We start from the raw sequence: 18,261 nt of genomic DNA, 5'->3' as shown, positions 1-18,261 counted from the left end.
TGAGATAAGTGTGTTGGTGGAAACAATCCATCAAAAAAACGTCTGACTATGTCAGGTGATACTTTAAAGTTGAGTAAGAAAAACCTGACGAAGTTTTTTTCTTCCTCTGTAAGTTGTAACATTGACGACATTATTAATCTGTGATTGGCCCATTGTTGATAAGTTCGTATCCAAAGATTTTTTGTAAATAACTGTCTTTTATTATCTTAGCCAGAATTAATTACCTGTTAAAAATATATATTACATTTCAATTAATATATCATTGTCCAGGTTATGATTTTCACTTGTTTTTCTTGTTTACTTGTAATGTGCTTATAAATATTTGTTTGAATCACAACATTTTGTTCGACAACTGAATTATAATCTATTCTAGTAAACGTCAATTCCGTTATTTTACTTTATCGAAAAAAGCAGCGTTTCTTTAAATAGAACATACCGTTTGCTATCCAGTCAATCTTCAGAAAATGATAAATAACCAATTTGAATGCATTTGAAACATTTGCTGCTTTTAATTTCAATATGGTTTTATGTTTTGGAACTTGAAAAATAAAAAAAATAAAAATGTTTACGAGGATAGTGGGAGAAAATTATTAATATTTGCATAACTCTTTTTCAATTGAAATTTAAGAAAGCTTCACATTTTTTTTATGTTTTTTACATTCTAATTTATTTGAAATTTATGGCACATGTGTGTACAAGAATATTGACAAAATTACATAAAAAGAAGCATGTGAGCCAAACATGTATGATTTGTTCATTACATTTCCACAACAATAAACCAGTATCAAGTATGATGCATATACAACCTTAAGTTTTTGTGTCATTATTATACAAAATACACACTGAATCAGTTGAAAAACTTTACACAACCCTTGTCAAATATTTTCGTAAAAAACAAATATTCAAAAGTTGGAAACTAGAAGCAGCATAATATTCTCAGAATTATAAGATTCTTTGTTCCATTATACCATTTTCCGTCTAAAAAGTATAACTTGAAATCAACTATAGAACACGAATCTGTTATTATTTATTAAGAGTTAACGAGTTGCTTAGATTACACTTGCTGGTCTCTTTTTACTAATATTTTAAGAGTTTTAGTGTCTTTGGGGATATTTATTACCAAGTTATTACCAAGTTTTTGAGACTTCATATTTTTCATTGTTTTTGACACAAAATACTAACTTCTGGTAATGACATGTTGTAAATGTCCTCTTACAAACATCATTGTCAACTAGATTTACATTACTCTACAAAATTTCCTAAAAGCTATTGTATGAAATGAAGATAAGAACAAAGATAGATGTTGTCATTTTCCAGTATTATAATTGGATTCATTTGAACAGAAATTGTGACAGAAGATTATATATTTCAAATTGTTGAGTATCGAAATGCAGAATTTTAAGAAGAAAATGCCTTGTGAAATATGCAAACATAACAGCAATTAAACGATAAACACAGAGATACACTAAACGTAATCATTGGTCATTTGTTGGTCATCCAATGATAGTCTCTATGCAAATGTACCAATAATTCATAAATATCTTGCGTTCGAAGCCCTCTTGTAGATTTACCTTCCATTATATTCGACTTGGGTTTCTGTTTTTAAGATACACGCCAAGTCGAATAACTGACAGTCTGAAATTTGTGAGAATCGAATTAATTGATGACAAAAAAAATCTAAAATATATCTAATAACCTTATTTACCTCACGTCAAATTTATTTGATGGACACTTAACGTTCAAATCGTATTTTCTAGTACTTCTTCATATAATTATAATTTGAAGTATTGTCCATCTGTTCAGATGTTTTCTGTTTAATTCGTCAACCTCTTTTTTTTTATAAATTGAATCGAATTGTAAAAAATGCAAGCTCAAATTCAGTTTTCATATATAAATATATATATATATATATATATATATATAACATACTGTACATATAATCAGCAAAGTTGTGAAGACATTGTTGAAATAGAGAAAACAATTATGACGAGACACGCATACGACTACATACAATGATTATTTAGCATTTAGAAAATATAATGTAGAAACAATAATTATTAGCACTCAAGACTGATATTAAAGACCATGTTATATATACACAAATTATCCAATGTATAATATTGCATGCAGAGCAAGAATAGACAAATAAATAACCAGCATGATTGCACTTACTTGAGATACAATCATAATCCTAAACTTCAAATTCTTAACATTATTCAGCAATACATAACACGCTATATTGAGTTTTAAATAGCGTAATTAATTATAATCCTGGTATCTTTAATAACTATCTCTCCATTGTGCTGCTCTTCATCATTTGCAAAAAATAAATGAAAAAAGATTAAATAGGTAGTTTTAACAACAACATTCCTGAAATATCAATATAACAGTATGGTACTAATAACGATCATTCAGGTGGAAACAGGTAATGTTGGTGTGGTCATATATCAGTCAAGTCATATTGCAAGAGAAAAAGACGTTGCAATTATGTCAAATTTCAGATGCCGTTCTTGTCGTTAGTAAATGAAAAAGCTTCGTCCTCGATTTTCTAGCGTTTAACTTTTATGACGGTTTATGACGAGATCAGACAAAAAACACAACGGTGACATTTGTCAGATCAACAACACAAGAGTAATGCCTTGTCGAGTGGTTGATACTTTACGAATAAAAACGACAATATCACTTTGGTGCATGTGTGTTCATTCATTTATTTATACTTCAACCGTTAACATGGTTAACGTGAAAAACTGACCATTTGAAGAAAAAAAACATACATGTATATAGAATGATTTGAGTAATACGATTTTTTTCATTTGTCTACGGGCGACAAAAAAGTGTTATGCCTAATATCACAACAAAAGATGTGCATATTTTTCTCATTGACTATACTTTTATATATAAAATCAAAACAAAGGGGTCTTAAGTAGAACAAATAAACTTCGAAATATTTATATAATTTTTTTTGCTCCTTTGTCACCAGAAAAACAGAATAGAATAATCGAAATACATATAAAATAGATTTGGGCAAGTATGACAAAAGAATCAACGAACAATATGTTTGCTTTTTTTGTTAAACGAAAAAGGCAAAATTAAACTCGGAATAACTACCAGACATCTTGAATAAAAGGATGTTAAAAATTTACCCGATGGTGCAATCCTGGTTTGTACAACAATTGGACTAAACATGTTTCATATATCTTTTTTTTAAAACTAAATATGTTGTTTTTCATGCACGTTTTAAATTTGGAGGTTTGGAGTCATTATTGTGAGACACACTAGAGCATGTACTTCGGATACAAGTTTCGATAATGCAGTTTTCCCTTGACGGACTTACTTAAAAATAAAGGAATATATTTTTTTTCAAAAATGTCATACATTTGGTATAAATGATATATACTTACAAAATACCTTTTCTTCATCACCTAGTCTACCTTCAACAATAAAAAAACCAATTCACTAGAAAATCAAAATGATAGTTTTAATTCCCAATGTATTACCGGATTTAATACATATCCCATTTTATCAACTTAAACCCTACATAATTTTTTCATCTATGTAATGGTGTGCATGCACATAAAGCCTGTTCAATATTTTAGAAATACGAACTCGAGTACAATATCGTAAAACTGTTTTCGCATATATAAATATCTAACTTATAATTTTAGACGCGTACGATACATGTGATACAGACCTATTTTTTTTCTTTTATTTTGAAAATCTTTGCATTGATTAAATAAAAACATTCGATTAAAAGTAAAGATGATCATTTCCAGCAAATTTCAAATGCATATCTACGGGTAATAAAAGTATCAAAAAATGTTTCTAATACATCAAAATACAATAATTAGATAATACTGAAAGGAAACCATGAAAGCATAATTTCAATTGAATGGTAAGAAAAGAAATAAATGACACTTTCGTGAAATATCGCTAGAAAAGGTATCAGGTACAAAATCTAACTAACACACGATTTGTGATTTTCCATGGATATACTAGTGATACTAATATTCTTTTTATACATTCCCAATCAAAGTTACAATATTATGACTTTGCCACATTTATTTGTTGACTATTAATCGACCACTGGTATATGATATCAGGATACATATAGTGTCATACTTATCTACAAGATTATCTGTTCTTTATTAGGGGAGATACAGATGAGAGCAAAGATTTTCCGATTGTCTGAAGTGGTACACTTTTGGTTCAGTCTTGCATATTTATATGATTTATGTTGAGCATGTATTTATTAGTTTAAACAAAAGAAAATGACAGAGATTTGATATTCATATTCTATTGTATCTCTAACAATTTCCAGTTGTGTTGCATACTTTTATCCAACGTAGAACATGTCAATTCTGAATTTCAATTTTAAAGATTTGTATAGTATGATATAATATCTGAATACAATTACCATGTAGTGAGTACAGGAACCGTAAAGTAAACTCTGAACAAAAACACGACGTACGTCATAATATGGGATATTCAACTAGAGTCATATCGAAGTGTTATTGGTAAATGTAACATATCGAAACAATACTTCATCATTATAATTCAGATAAGTTTTGAGAACATGAGACGTTAACATTTGTGTTGTTCTGAATACATATAAAGTGATGGATGCAATTGACCGAATAGGATAATATATACAGCCTCACATCTTTGATCTACAAAATCTGCATCAAATTTATTCAATAGTTCGTGTGTTTGATTTTTATCTAAACATTGTGCAATATACAGTCTGTTTTAATTGCATTATGAGAGTGCCTGTGTGAACTTGCACATGTATATGAATAAACCTATTTAAATTGTAATATACCTTTCCTTTACTGTCTTTAAGATAGACATCACAGCCGAGTGTATTCAAAGATTATATCATAAGTGGAAATCAGATGATGATTTTCGCATGGCGTATATGCATGAATGTCTTAAATGTACAAACATTTATCTGGCTGGTTAACATTACTATTGACCTTAATAAAATGACAAATATCCCTTATTTTCTGTAGCAACACAGAACAATTTATAATAATTAAATACTGATTTTCCGTTTACCAGCTGGGAAGATTCAAAATGTTATGTCACAGAGTAAACAATAACTAACGTTTTAATAATGATCAATAATGTATTCATTAAAATCAAAAACGTTCGTACCGTCATTTTAAATCGGTAGTGAAACATTCATGATAATTTACTTTTCTACATTGGCTAGAGGTATAGGGGAGGGTTGAGATCTCATAAACATGTTTAACCCCGCCGCATTTTTGCGCCTGTCCCAAGTCAGGAGCCTCTGGCCTTTGTTAGTCTAGTATTATTTTAATTTTAGTTACTTGTTTACAATTTGGAAATTAGTATGGCGTTCATTATCACTTAACTAGTATATATTTGTTTAGGGGCCAGGTGAAGGTCGCCTCCGGGTGCGGGAATTTCTCGATACATTGAAGACCTGTTGGTCACCTTCTGCTGTTGTTTTTGTGGTCGGGTTGTTGTCTCTTTGACACATTCCTCATTTCTATTTTCAATGTTATGATAATGTATGCATATAATAAAAGACTTACACTGATCTACGGCTACGTCATATAGTACAACGCATCGTTCTGATAACTATAAATTCGTATGAAGAATAAAGCTAATCAAACCAACAAAAGCCGATAAGTATCATTCAAAATTCAAAATTCATAATTCAAAATTCATAATTCATAATTCATAATTCACATTTCAAAACTCAAAAATGCTACATTAATCTATCAAATCTCCAAGTTCGTACACAATCCAACGAAAATTGCACTTTTAAAAACTTCTAAAATCTATGATAAAAAGTTTGCTAAGAAAATAAACTCATTAAACAAGGCAAAGGGTCTGTAAAACCTCCAAAGGAGTAATCACAACTTTACCATTTGAGACGTTTGGTAACTAAGCGTCCTTGCATGTTAAACCCTTTTCAAGAAAAAAAAACCCTATAATATTGTATCGTATTATATTTGTTTTCAATGTGCGAGCAAAGCTGGAATGGCATTTCACTGAAATGGAATTTTCACACTGCAGACATTACAATAATCACGTTTCCGTTATGTTTTGGATGCCGACCGACACTCGGACTCAATTTCTGAATCGTCTGGCTTAATTGTACTAGTGGTATCGTTCAGATACGTTGGTATATATTTAACTAACATAAGTTAACGATAGCTGAATTACTCATCCTTGTAGCCAATCAGAGATAAACTATGAAATTGTAAAACATGAAATAGAGGCTTGGGATCGCCCAAAATCGATGAATATTATACATGTTATAAATAAGTCTAAAGAATGCAGCTGATTAGTAGATTATGAATAATTTGTCGCCATTAAAATGGCAAGGGATGTGCATCCATATCATTTAAAAGAAGTGTGCTTCTTCAAAGCCACTACCAACTAATAGAAAAAAATCATGCATCAAAGACTAAATTATTAATCCGTTTCAAAGTACTTGGTTATGTATTTTATTGACATTCATAGTTTACATATATAAGACATACGACCACACGAATGATTAAAATTGTTATATAAGTCACCCAGATTACCGCAACTATTACCAATGAGGCAAATCTTGGATCACATGAGATCCTAGAGGATAAAACCATTCTTTAAAATTTCGTTTTTTAGAATGTATTTAGAATTTGAATTCAGGATCATTGGTCATACAAAATTATGATTGTTAAGTCAACATATGATAGCAAGAAAATAAATAGAACAACTGAGGGAATTACATTTTTTTCCCTCAAATATGTTCAGTCTAATAAAAAAAGAAATGAAAAAATGGGTGGCATTCCCAAAATGAATGTGACTTCATTCTGTGAGGTTTGGGTCGCTTTTAGTTTTGGTACCCTATTTTCTATGGAAAGTTTCTTTACTTATGTGTAAGAGCCCGAGTCCAAACTATGTTTTCTTCCGTTTTAATCAAACATTTAAACTAAAAGCTTAATACAACAGAGGACCTAACACTTGTTAAGTCTACATCATTCTTGTAGATCGACTATATCTATACGAAAATATACATATACGTGCCGCCGTAATAACCACCGATGTGTTGCGGATAGGGCGTTAATTAAACCCTTGTTTGTCTTTACATCCGTACTTTTTGAAAAATAAAAAAAACTTAGTCGCGTGGTTGCATTGGTGCATTAGTGTGTTATAATGACAACAAATGATGCGTGGTTGCATTGGTGTTTTATGATAAAAAGAAATGGAAATCGAGGAATATATTCGCATAGGAGTATATTATCCTTATATGACATATGAAGATGTGATATTTGTGCAAATGAGACACTCTACATTCATGTCACACATAAAATAAACCATTATCTGAGTATAGGTTAAATAACAGTCTTTAACAAAAAGTTTTGGCTCACACCGATAATCACGCTATAAGGGCCCCAAAATTAACAAATTTAAACCACTCATAATAGGAAACCAACGGTCTAGTCTATATAAAAAACGACAAACGCAAAACACTTATTGACCTTATTTTGATTTTATTTTTTTCAAATCTTTTGTATTGTTTCTACCAGAAAATGTTTGTGTAAATTTATAACTAAAAGTGCCCCTGTTTTAACAGAACCAACATTGCAAAATGAAATATTTTCTGTGTTTACAGGGGAGGTTATATTTTGACACGAAATTTCTCATCTGAGTTTATATTTTTTAAATAATTAACGTATTGTTTTTTTTTTCCAATGCAACGAACCATTATTTTCTTTTGCGATTTTGGGATATATACAATTTCTTTTTCTTTTTTAGGCTATGAAATTTCGCATCATGTGACCAACATATATGAATGCAGACATCGTAAACGAAATTATAGTTTTTCATCTGGAATTTGTAAGCCCTTAAAAAGGTTATCTAATGTATGGAAACTATATTTTGATTAGACGGGATATTCACAACATTATTTAGTTTGCGTCGTTTCCGAAATGTTAACATTTCCCCCTTCTAGGTATATTTTCTATGCATTTCATATGTTTTCATCGGTATTTACGTTGAGTGCCTTGGTTTTACCGTAATTACTGAACTGAATTTTATATAATGTTCCTAATAATGCGCACATATGTTAGACTCAGATTGACGCCCATTCTCTTATCGACGTCCGTTCTAAAATCGACGTTCAAATTTAACGTCACATTCTCAAATCGACGTCCAATATGACGTCATATATTGCAAAAACGACGTCTGATAGATTGTAGTATTCTCTAATCGATGTCTAATATCAATAACTAATGAAATAACAAATTAATGCACTTACACTTATACATGTACATGCAAAGGACGTTCATTAATTTTTAAATTATCAAATTTGAAATAAACGATTAATTTGGGTCAGATTTGTAGGGTTCTCATAACAACTTAATTTTCAAAAAGTTATTCTTTCCAGAGATGTTCGTTAACCCAAAATAGGTTACTTGCATAATGATATTTTTTTTATAGAAATTATTCCAGCCAATCTTTCTTGACGAATCAAATTAATAATCATATTGATAAATGGCATTTGAGTATACATCAATTCTTTTATAGCACTGACTTAATTTACCGTTGTAAAATTAAACTGCATGAACGGTATTAAATCATTAGAATAACAAATGTTAAGATTCAAAGAAAATAGAGCATGTACACAGGTTTACGTTTTGATACATTTTAAAAAAGAAGATGTGGTATGATTGCTACTGAGACAACTCTCTACAAGAGACCACATGACATAGAAATTAACAACTATATGTCACCAGACGGCGTACCATCACATCATACATTCTATCATGTTCAATGATACTTACTTACAATGTAGGTACAGTTTTTTTTCCAATGATGTTTTAATTCTTACTGAACTTTTACAAATACTGCAAGTTTTGTAATTTAAGTTTGCAAGAATAATTGTGTATTTATTTTTTTTAAATATTGATACAAATAGTTACATGTTACATTTGAAATAACAGAGCGACAAAACGGACATTTATTTTTAGTGTAATTGTATAGAATATTATTTGAATCTCGAATTAAAAAAGTAGTCCATCACGACTGAGCAAAAGAGCAACTGTATATGAATTCAGATAGAGGTGAAAGGTAAATGATATACAATCTGTATTGCAATTCATAATATCTGAGTTTACTAATTTACCCCTGAGCTGCATACAATATATCTGTATGTTAGTCTTCCTATTATAAAGGAACATTTAACACGTAGAACAAAAGAGATTTTTCGACTCTGTAGAAAGTTAATGAAAGTCAACTCAAAATGGATACATTTACATAAATACAAAGAATGTGCACATGTTTTAAATTTCCTGTTTACAAAACTTTGAATTTGTCGAAAAACTAAGGCTTTTTTTATCCAAGGCATTGATTACCGTTGCCGTATTTGGCACAAATTTTTGGAATTTTGGATCCTCAATGATCTTCAACTTTGTACTTGTTTGGCATTATAAATCTTTTGTTATATGAATCACTAATGAGTCTTATGTAGACGAAACGCGCGTCTGACGTACTAAATTATAATCCTGGTACCTTTGATAAATAGTTAGACACATACTTTCTTCGGGTATGAATAGATTTCAACAGTGGTATACCGTAGGTGGCTCTTTTTTAAATTTTAAGAACTAAAAGGATGTTTATATTTACTTACTACTGGACTAAAACACAAAATGAAAGCAGAAATATTGCACTGGCAATAACAGCTGTAAATATCAATATTAAGTTGTTTCATATTTGTTAACTTAAAATGGCATTACATTTCTTTCCATGTATGGTTGTAAACATTGAAATAATGTAAACTTACAATCTTCCGGATGGCCAAACGTCTTCACACCTTAAACATAAGTTGAACTATTTAACTGAAATGACAGCTATTAAAACGATATCACACATTTGACAGGTAAACAAATAAACAAACCATAATACAGAAACTAAAGAAAGATTCAATTGGCAAAATCAAAAGCTCAAACACATCAAACGATTGTAAAGTAAATGGTAAACGATTTTGAAAATGTGCCTACTTTTTTTTCCGTCGTATTTGGTTTTCTTTTGTCTTACTTATAAATGTATTAGCTAGTATAATCAGTTACATAGATAGGAATTTGTTGGGTACAGTTTATAGCTTTATCGAATGTTCCATATACAGAAAAGACAAATCAATTTGTTAAAAAAAAAGAAGACGTGTACCTTATATATCCCATCGACATTCCGATAAAAGATACAACATTTACAGTTAATATAAAAAAGAAGATGTGGCTTAGTTGTCAATGAGACAACTCTCCAACATAAGAGACAACAGGATTACAGAACAACTATAGGACACCGTACGGCCTTCAACAATGGACGAAAACTAAACCGCATAGCCAGCTATAAATTTCTCTGAAATGTCAATGTTAAACAATTCAAACAAGAAAACTAACGGCCTAATTTCTGTAAAACAATGAACGAAAAAAAAAATATAACACTTCAACAAACGACAGGCACATACATACTGCATGCGGCGGGGTGAAACATGTAAGCGGGATCCCTATTATCTCATTTACTTTGGAACAGAAGTGTAACATTACAACATAAGAACGAGCTACAAAAATTAGTTAAAAAAAGACTTAACTCATCAGATGGATACAAATATAACTCCTGCACAGAGTGGACGTGACCGGATACTTGTATATTTCAACAACAAACATACATTACCTACAGATGTGAGAGTTATCGCAGTTACTGACAGCTAGTTGAAAGCCACTAACAACTAATAAATTAATCATGCATCTAAGACTAAAAGCCTTATATCTTGATTTACTTCTAGACATTAAACAATGAGGGTCGGTTGAAAACAAAACTGTACAAACAAGGATATGATTTCACCTCTCCCATTTTAAAAATTCCATTTATATGTAGCACTTTTCTATGCATGCTGAATATATATCTCCCAGGGCTGTGTTTCCTATCATGATTAACCGAATAAGACTATTTTTCGGGTCCTTGGTTTACCTTTCATAATTATCGAATTGAAATGATATGTTGAATCAAGATTTACAATGTTGCAATGGATTTTGTTGTAACATTTGACGAAAACAACGTCGAATATTTTTTCCTCATCAATCATTTTCAAACGACATAGCTTTTCAAACTTTTATTGTCTTACTGGTCAAATATCTGTCACTATTCACCAATTTTATAAAATGTCGACTTACACATCTTAGTGTTGTTTTCAGATGAACTATACATCCTTAGTACACACTAGCTAGTATTAACAGACAGACAAAAGTGACTTCCATTATTATTATATTGAATCGAATGGTTGAAAGAAAAAGTATATTGATCTAATACAACTTTAAAATTGTATATTGATCATGCACCCTTCATTAAAACTAGGTTCTATGAACAAAGCAATGAAACTTCAACTCGTATATTCCTAATGTCAATGGCATTCCTCTATTTAATCTTGCTGAAATGGACACCTGCAGGTATCTTTGAATTGATTTGTCATATGTTCAACTGCATAAATATTAGGCAGTATGTTGCAAGTTCTGTTTTTTTTAAGAAATAACGCATTGGTGAATGATTAATGAAAGTCGGTCTTCATTAGATTTTTGAAATCTTAAAATGGACGACTTGCTTATTCATAGCTAATTTAGTGAGAAGAGTGAGATGCAATTATGATTATGAAAAAGAGTCATTTAGTGTATTTGATATCTCCCTATAATAGTTATTGGTCACGTCAACACATACTTTTGCCTACTGCATTGTATGTGGACGTTAGTAAATATGACATGTTGATTGCATGTACGAACTTACCTACAACTACAACATCTGTATAGCTTTCCAATTTGTGGCTCTTGGTTTTCTTTGACTAGTGAACACATACTATAGTAAAACATATATGTGTTTACCACTATTATAAAATGATACCACGCCATCACGTCTTGGTTGACTGTCATGGAATAACCGTTTCACAAATGATATCGGATATGTTCCTTACGTCGTAACTACAATCCCTTTCCCTTTCATGAATGTGACCTACCGAATGAGACTATTTACCGGAAATATTATCACATAACATACACGACGGGTGCCACATGTGGAGCAGAATCTGCTTACCCTTCCGGAGCACCTGAGATCACCCCTAGTTTTTGGTGAGGTTCTTGTTGTTTTTTCTTTAGTTTTCTATGTTTTGTCATGTGTACTATTGTGTGTCTGTTTGTCTTTTTCATTTCTAACCATGACGTTGTCAGTTTATTTTAGATTTATATGTTTGACTGTCCCTTTGATATCTTTCGGCCCTCTTTTATAATGTATTGCTAAAGCATTGGTAACGAAGAATTTAAAGTATGAATTTTTCATTTAAAGCACGATTGTTTTCAGTTTCGATGTTTTATGCATTATTTACCTTTTGAACACTAAGACATTATTTCAATATCATATATGAACAATGTTTACAAAAAAAAAGACCAATAAACTCATATAAGTTGTTTTGATCTCTTTCTTTTATTAATGCAAATATAATAATGATGAAGATACTTCTACACTTTGAGAGTTATTAGGATATAGAAGTGACTATCATGACATCACTATCCGTTCAATTTTTTTTTAAATTTTGAACAACTGTCCACATGTAACAGGAGTAACTTTTTTTCAAAATTTATTAGTCTTTATATGGATTCTTGATCAGCTCGATTATCATTTGAAACAGGCATGATCTTTTTATCTTGGTCATAAATGGCTTTAGACATAATTTTTATGGTTGTTGATTAAATTTCTATGAAACACAATCTGATGTTTTACCTTCAAAACGTTTGAAAAAATATATACACATTCTGATATTATTTTAGATAAGGTAGATTTACTGTAAAGTAATGATCAAAATTCAGTATAATTTTTATATATTTACCTTAAAGTATATGTACCGATCAGCTGTACTATATCATGTTCGGTAACAGATTTGCGATTGAAAGATATATTGGGGAACTCAGAAAGAGAGTCGATATGAAAATTATTGATCTCTTCTTTGATATTATTAATGTCTTGTACCACAGCCCCGTCCAGTCTTCTCTTATCTAGTTCTTGTCTTTTTCTGTCTAATGTCTCACCAGCCACAAGTACGCATTTAGCAGCAGATAACATATTCATCACTTTGTCTTTTTCCACCTTGGATTGTTCTTTTACTAAGGCGATCATCTCAGCTACGGATTTATCAACCATGTTTTTAATCATGTTGCTTTCAGCTGTGATGGCTTTTATCACAGACTCAACGGCATTATCAAACGATTTCAAGCTCTCCACAATCTTTGTTTTATTTTGTTTTGCCCCATAGGTCTTGTCACGAATTTTCGTTTCATTATCCTCTCGTAATTTAGCGACTACATCAACAAATTTAGAAAACTTATGTTCATTGTGATTTCCTGTCACACAACTGTTACATGCTGGTACATTGCATGTATTACACATTAAGGTACATTCTTCTTTGTGTTTACTACATTTAGATTTACCTTCCGGGATAAGGTCGGCAGCTTTTTGAAACTGATGATGTCTCGATAACTTCTGCCTATTATGTAGCAGTTTACAATTTTCACAATAGTATTCTTCGCAGTCTATGCAATAATGTGATCCAGGGGCACTCACGCAAACTTCACAGGTGTTAGACGCAGCTTGAGCCATTGTTGATTTAATCAAAATCACAGGTATGACAGGTGTTTTTTTATCACGTGACAGCGAATTCTGAGTTTAAATCAAGAACGATAAATAGTGTACATGATTGATTGACTAGGTTGGCTTTGAAACATTCAAACAATATTTGTTAGTTAGTATTAAAGTGAACTTTCAATAACATGAAAAAATACATATACTACACTAACGAACATTTATTTATTGAACATGTAGTACGAGTATACCAATATATAAACCGTTTAAATAGTATTAGTGTGTATTACACATGCTATCACCTGTTATTAACCAAACTATTTATTAAAATTTCAACAATGTACCCAAATAACATTATATGTAATGTCTATCATGTGTACACTTTCCACAAAAAAAGATGAATGATTAAGCTAATATATGAAATTAAAAATATGATCATTTAATCGTTTAAAAACAGTTTAAGATTATATATATCAAATGTTTATCCAAATAACATTTAATAATTCACAAGTTATTCAAGCAACACTGAGGTTTACTTAAAGTTTACACTTTTATACTACAAATGTGAAATATTTTATACAGATATCTTTGTTTTTTTTATGAACTCAAAATTTTAATTATCAAATTGATTTTCACATACACGTTTTTCTAAACAAAAGAATGACACATAACATTGTGAACAAAACATATGTTGAATAACTTATCAGATTTTGCTGTAAAACAAGACACTATTGAGGCATCATTAAAGAAAAAAAGGAAGGTGTGGTCAGGGTAAGAATGTATGTGATGTTTTCATGGAAAACATATTACATAGTTTGTTCAACCGTTGTCGTTCGGAAATGGGTTTTAAAGACCAAACAGCCTATTCATTTCTACCAGTGATTTTTCCTTAAAATTTTGTGTGAAGGTATTTCATGATTTGAAGAACAAAATATAATGAAAAAAATTGGGGGTCACCGACTTAGTTTTGTGGCTATAGCAACCTCATTTTCTTGTTTTCCCGAATATTAACATAATCTGTGCTCGTTATTTAAACTCTCCAAAAAAATACTTTATATAAAACCTACAAGCATAATTCCTGTTTCACATTAAACAGTAGATTTGTATCTATCAAATACTGGTTCATGAGTGTAAGACTCGTATTGTTTTGATCTTTAAAAATATGATTTATTTCATTCCCGCCAAAAATAAAACGTCAAAATGAAAAAACGTTTCCAGTATTAAAAAATATCTACCAGTCATTTCTTCGTAATAATTTCAAGAAGGAAAGTGTCATGTGTACTCCTCAAAATAAAGCAATAAAAAGTGTATGTCACCGACCTTTCAAAAAAGTTATGCGTAATTTTCATGTTTTTTTCTCGTTCATTTTGAAGAAAAGAGTTGTCTATCTTCAGAACATTGCATCTGACGTCATAGTACAAACTTTGCTTGCTGGCGCACTATTTGAAAACAATCGCAAATTGGACGTTTGAAACCAACATTTAAATTTCCAAGAATGACAACTATATTCACCTACTTTATTATCCGGTAATACAAGAGATTAAATGCATGTGTCAGTATCAGATCTTACGATGTTGCCGCACAATATTAACCTTTAGAAACACCATCCGTCGGAATGGAAAATTGTTTAAAATAACCTTTCACGCCGCTTTTGTTAGGAAAGTCTGTTTTTGTCCTCTGCCCCTCATTACAAATTATTGAAAAGAGATGAAAGAAGGCACTGGCTAACTACAGAGTGTTTGACTATATCAGACAAGATGTGTGTGGGTTTTTTTCGCGTCAATTTCAGAATGTTGCCGTATCGAACTCATTTGCTACTGTTGACAGATGGACATACGAAAGCACGGACGGACTTCTTCATACCATTATTTTTTCCCGATTAAGACGAACGTATAGACATTATTCCATCTAGTTTGTGGATTCATTATTTCTGTATATTTAAGATATAAGGAAATTAAAGTTATAGGTACAATGTATGAATTAAAGTTTTTGATTTTAAAACGTTATACATCTATCATAAAATACAATCCCTGTTATCACTTCCTCACGTGTTTTGAATAAACGAGACGGTAAATATAAAATACAAAAATATGTTAATTCAAAAATTTATTTAGAAATAATTTGTCTGTTAAAAACTACAAAGTAAGATTTATCCAATAGGATAATTTTTTATAAATGTAAATTGCTAATTTTGGAAATTAAAGCAAAGACAAGATGGTTGCCGGCATTAAAAATCAAAATTTGTTTTCAATCTTTCCGGTCATAGTTTTAGCTAAATGAGAGGGAGAGACTTTATGTTGGATATTATTCTTGGCGTAAATGTTTTTGTCATAAGTTAAATTTACAACAATTAAGTTTTAAACACAAACAAATTTTGATTTAATTCATATTTGCTGAGTATTAATTTTGTCATACAACTAATTTCCTCATGTATGTAGAGTAAAACTTTGGTTGGCCTCCTTGCTTTGTTTGTATTAATGTTTATTCAAGCTTTGTAATTAAGATTGACATCTTCATATATAGGTATTTAAACCTGTAGATATGATATTTAAATTCAATTGGACATTATTAAATATAATTGTACAAATTATTCAAACAAACCAAGCAAACTTACCAAAGTGTTGATCTACATACATTAGGAAATTAGCTGTAAGCTTCAGTCAGATCAGACGAAATGATTATCATTTCTTCTTAAGACAATTTGAAATGAATCAAATGACAAATGACAAATGACCCTTTAACATAATTTTAGATTTTTTCAAATAAGCAGTACTAATAAATGTTGACTTCATTGCAAGATCGGACGTTATTGTAATATTAATCATCCAGACATCAGTTACCTGCATACGTTGCTAGTATGTCAAAACTTCTAGGAATATTTTTTATCGGCCTGACCTTCTCAATACTCATTTTTTTTTATTTTTGAAAAATTGACATAAAAATTAGAAGGATCAGATTAGTCCAGCGGATATTAGAATAATTGATCACCTTATGGTAAAAGCATGAAACTTGGCATAGTGAAAGATTAAGGGGTATAGACAAAATTCAGATATGGAGCCATGAAAAAAAAATCCAATATGGCCGCCAAATTCAAGATGGCCGACATAAGTTTAACATAATTCACTTCATGAAGTCTTCAATTTTAATTAGTTCAGAAGATGTCACAAACTTGAGGAAATACAACTAAGATATGTCAATTATTATTTTTTGTAAACCTTATAATACAGAAGTTATCAAAATGTCTAAGTTTGACAGTATTTGTATGTATACACTGTCATTGTGTGATAGAAAGTTACCAAATCCGTGAAACTGATCATTTCATATCGACAAAGGCCTACAATGTATCATTAACGCCTGGGTGCATAGATAATATTTCAAAATGGCGGAGATATTCAAGATGGCGCCGTTTAACATGTCAAAATTTGACGTTTTAAGGTTTTTAAATATGGTATAAAAATTATTAAAAAAAAATTGGATCATTTATTTTAATACAAGCACGTATATACAAACATATTATTATTTAATGTAACAGCTGACATTAACTATGAAATTAAAATGGCCGATACACCTCAAAATGGTGTCTTTGACAAGTTCTTATTTTTCACAGTTACAAGGAACGACCTTAAAAAATTTCACAATTTTCCTGAAATGAAAAAAAAAATATATGCTTTATTGAATCAGTGCAAAGAGTTTTTCTTTTTTAGAAATGAGAAAAGAGATAAAAAAAAACTCAAAAGTAACTATTTAACATAACAACAGATTAAAATTATAATTAAATATGATACAAATGCAGGAAAATCAAATGAACGCACAGTCTCAATCAGTTTCTCTTTCACCTTCCGTTGAACAGTTGCATACTGCTGTGCATTTTATTTCGGCTTTAAAGAATTTACTTGCTCCTCGACACCCTTTCTTACATTGACAGTTGATGAGCTCTTGGCATGACATTGAAGCTTCAGCAAGCACAGACCAGAATGACACCCAAGTACCATCAAGTTTTTGTCAACCAAATAAATCTGGTGATATCATACTTTGATTTGCAACTAAACAATTGCCCCAAATAACACTACCTTGGTAAGCTGCACGTTTCGTATGTTCAATGAAGAAATGCATCTCGTTTTGGAGGAATATTGTCAATTATTCTTGTCTTCTGCATGATTAACTATTTTCTTAACCCATTCACCATATTAGCTGTACTAGACCGATCATACAAAAGCACAACATATCGTTCTATTACTTTTAACATTTTTAAAATTTCCAATTCATTTGGATTCTCAATAACCTGCAGAAATGCTTTTGACAACTCCTCATATACGGACCAAGTGTCCCAAGCTGATTTCTTACCTTTACCAGAAAAAGCTGAGACTGTGTCACAACCGGTAAATGAGTGGAACAGTGGACAGACTTTCAATTTCAATGGTCCTAGAGCAGCGCACACTCCATGACTTGAAAAATATAGGAAGTTCTTTCCAGTGTCAAAACCTATTCACAGCTTTTCAGCCATTTGAATTCCCCTTTTAATGCAGCTGGGAATGAGGACATATCAATTGAAAGTTCTCCTTCAACTTATGGGATATCTGGTTCGCAAAATCTTAGTACAGCTGGTGGAAGATTTGAATAACT

Source organism: Mytilus trossulus, chromosome 11 (genome assembly GCF_036588685.1).
Source record: "Mytilus trossulus isolate FHL-02 chromosome 11, PNRI_Mtr1.1.1.hap1, whole genome shotgun sequence".
Classification (NCBI taxonomy): Eukaryota; Metazoa; Mollusca; class Bivalvia; order Mytilida; family Mytilidae; genus Mytilus; species Mytilus trossulus.
The sequence above is the reverse complement of the archived record's forward strand: the minus strand, read 5'-3'. Positions refer to the sequence as shown.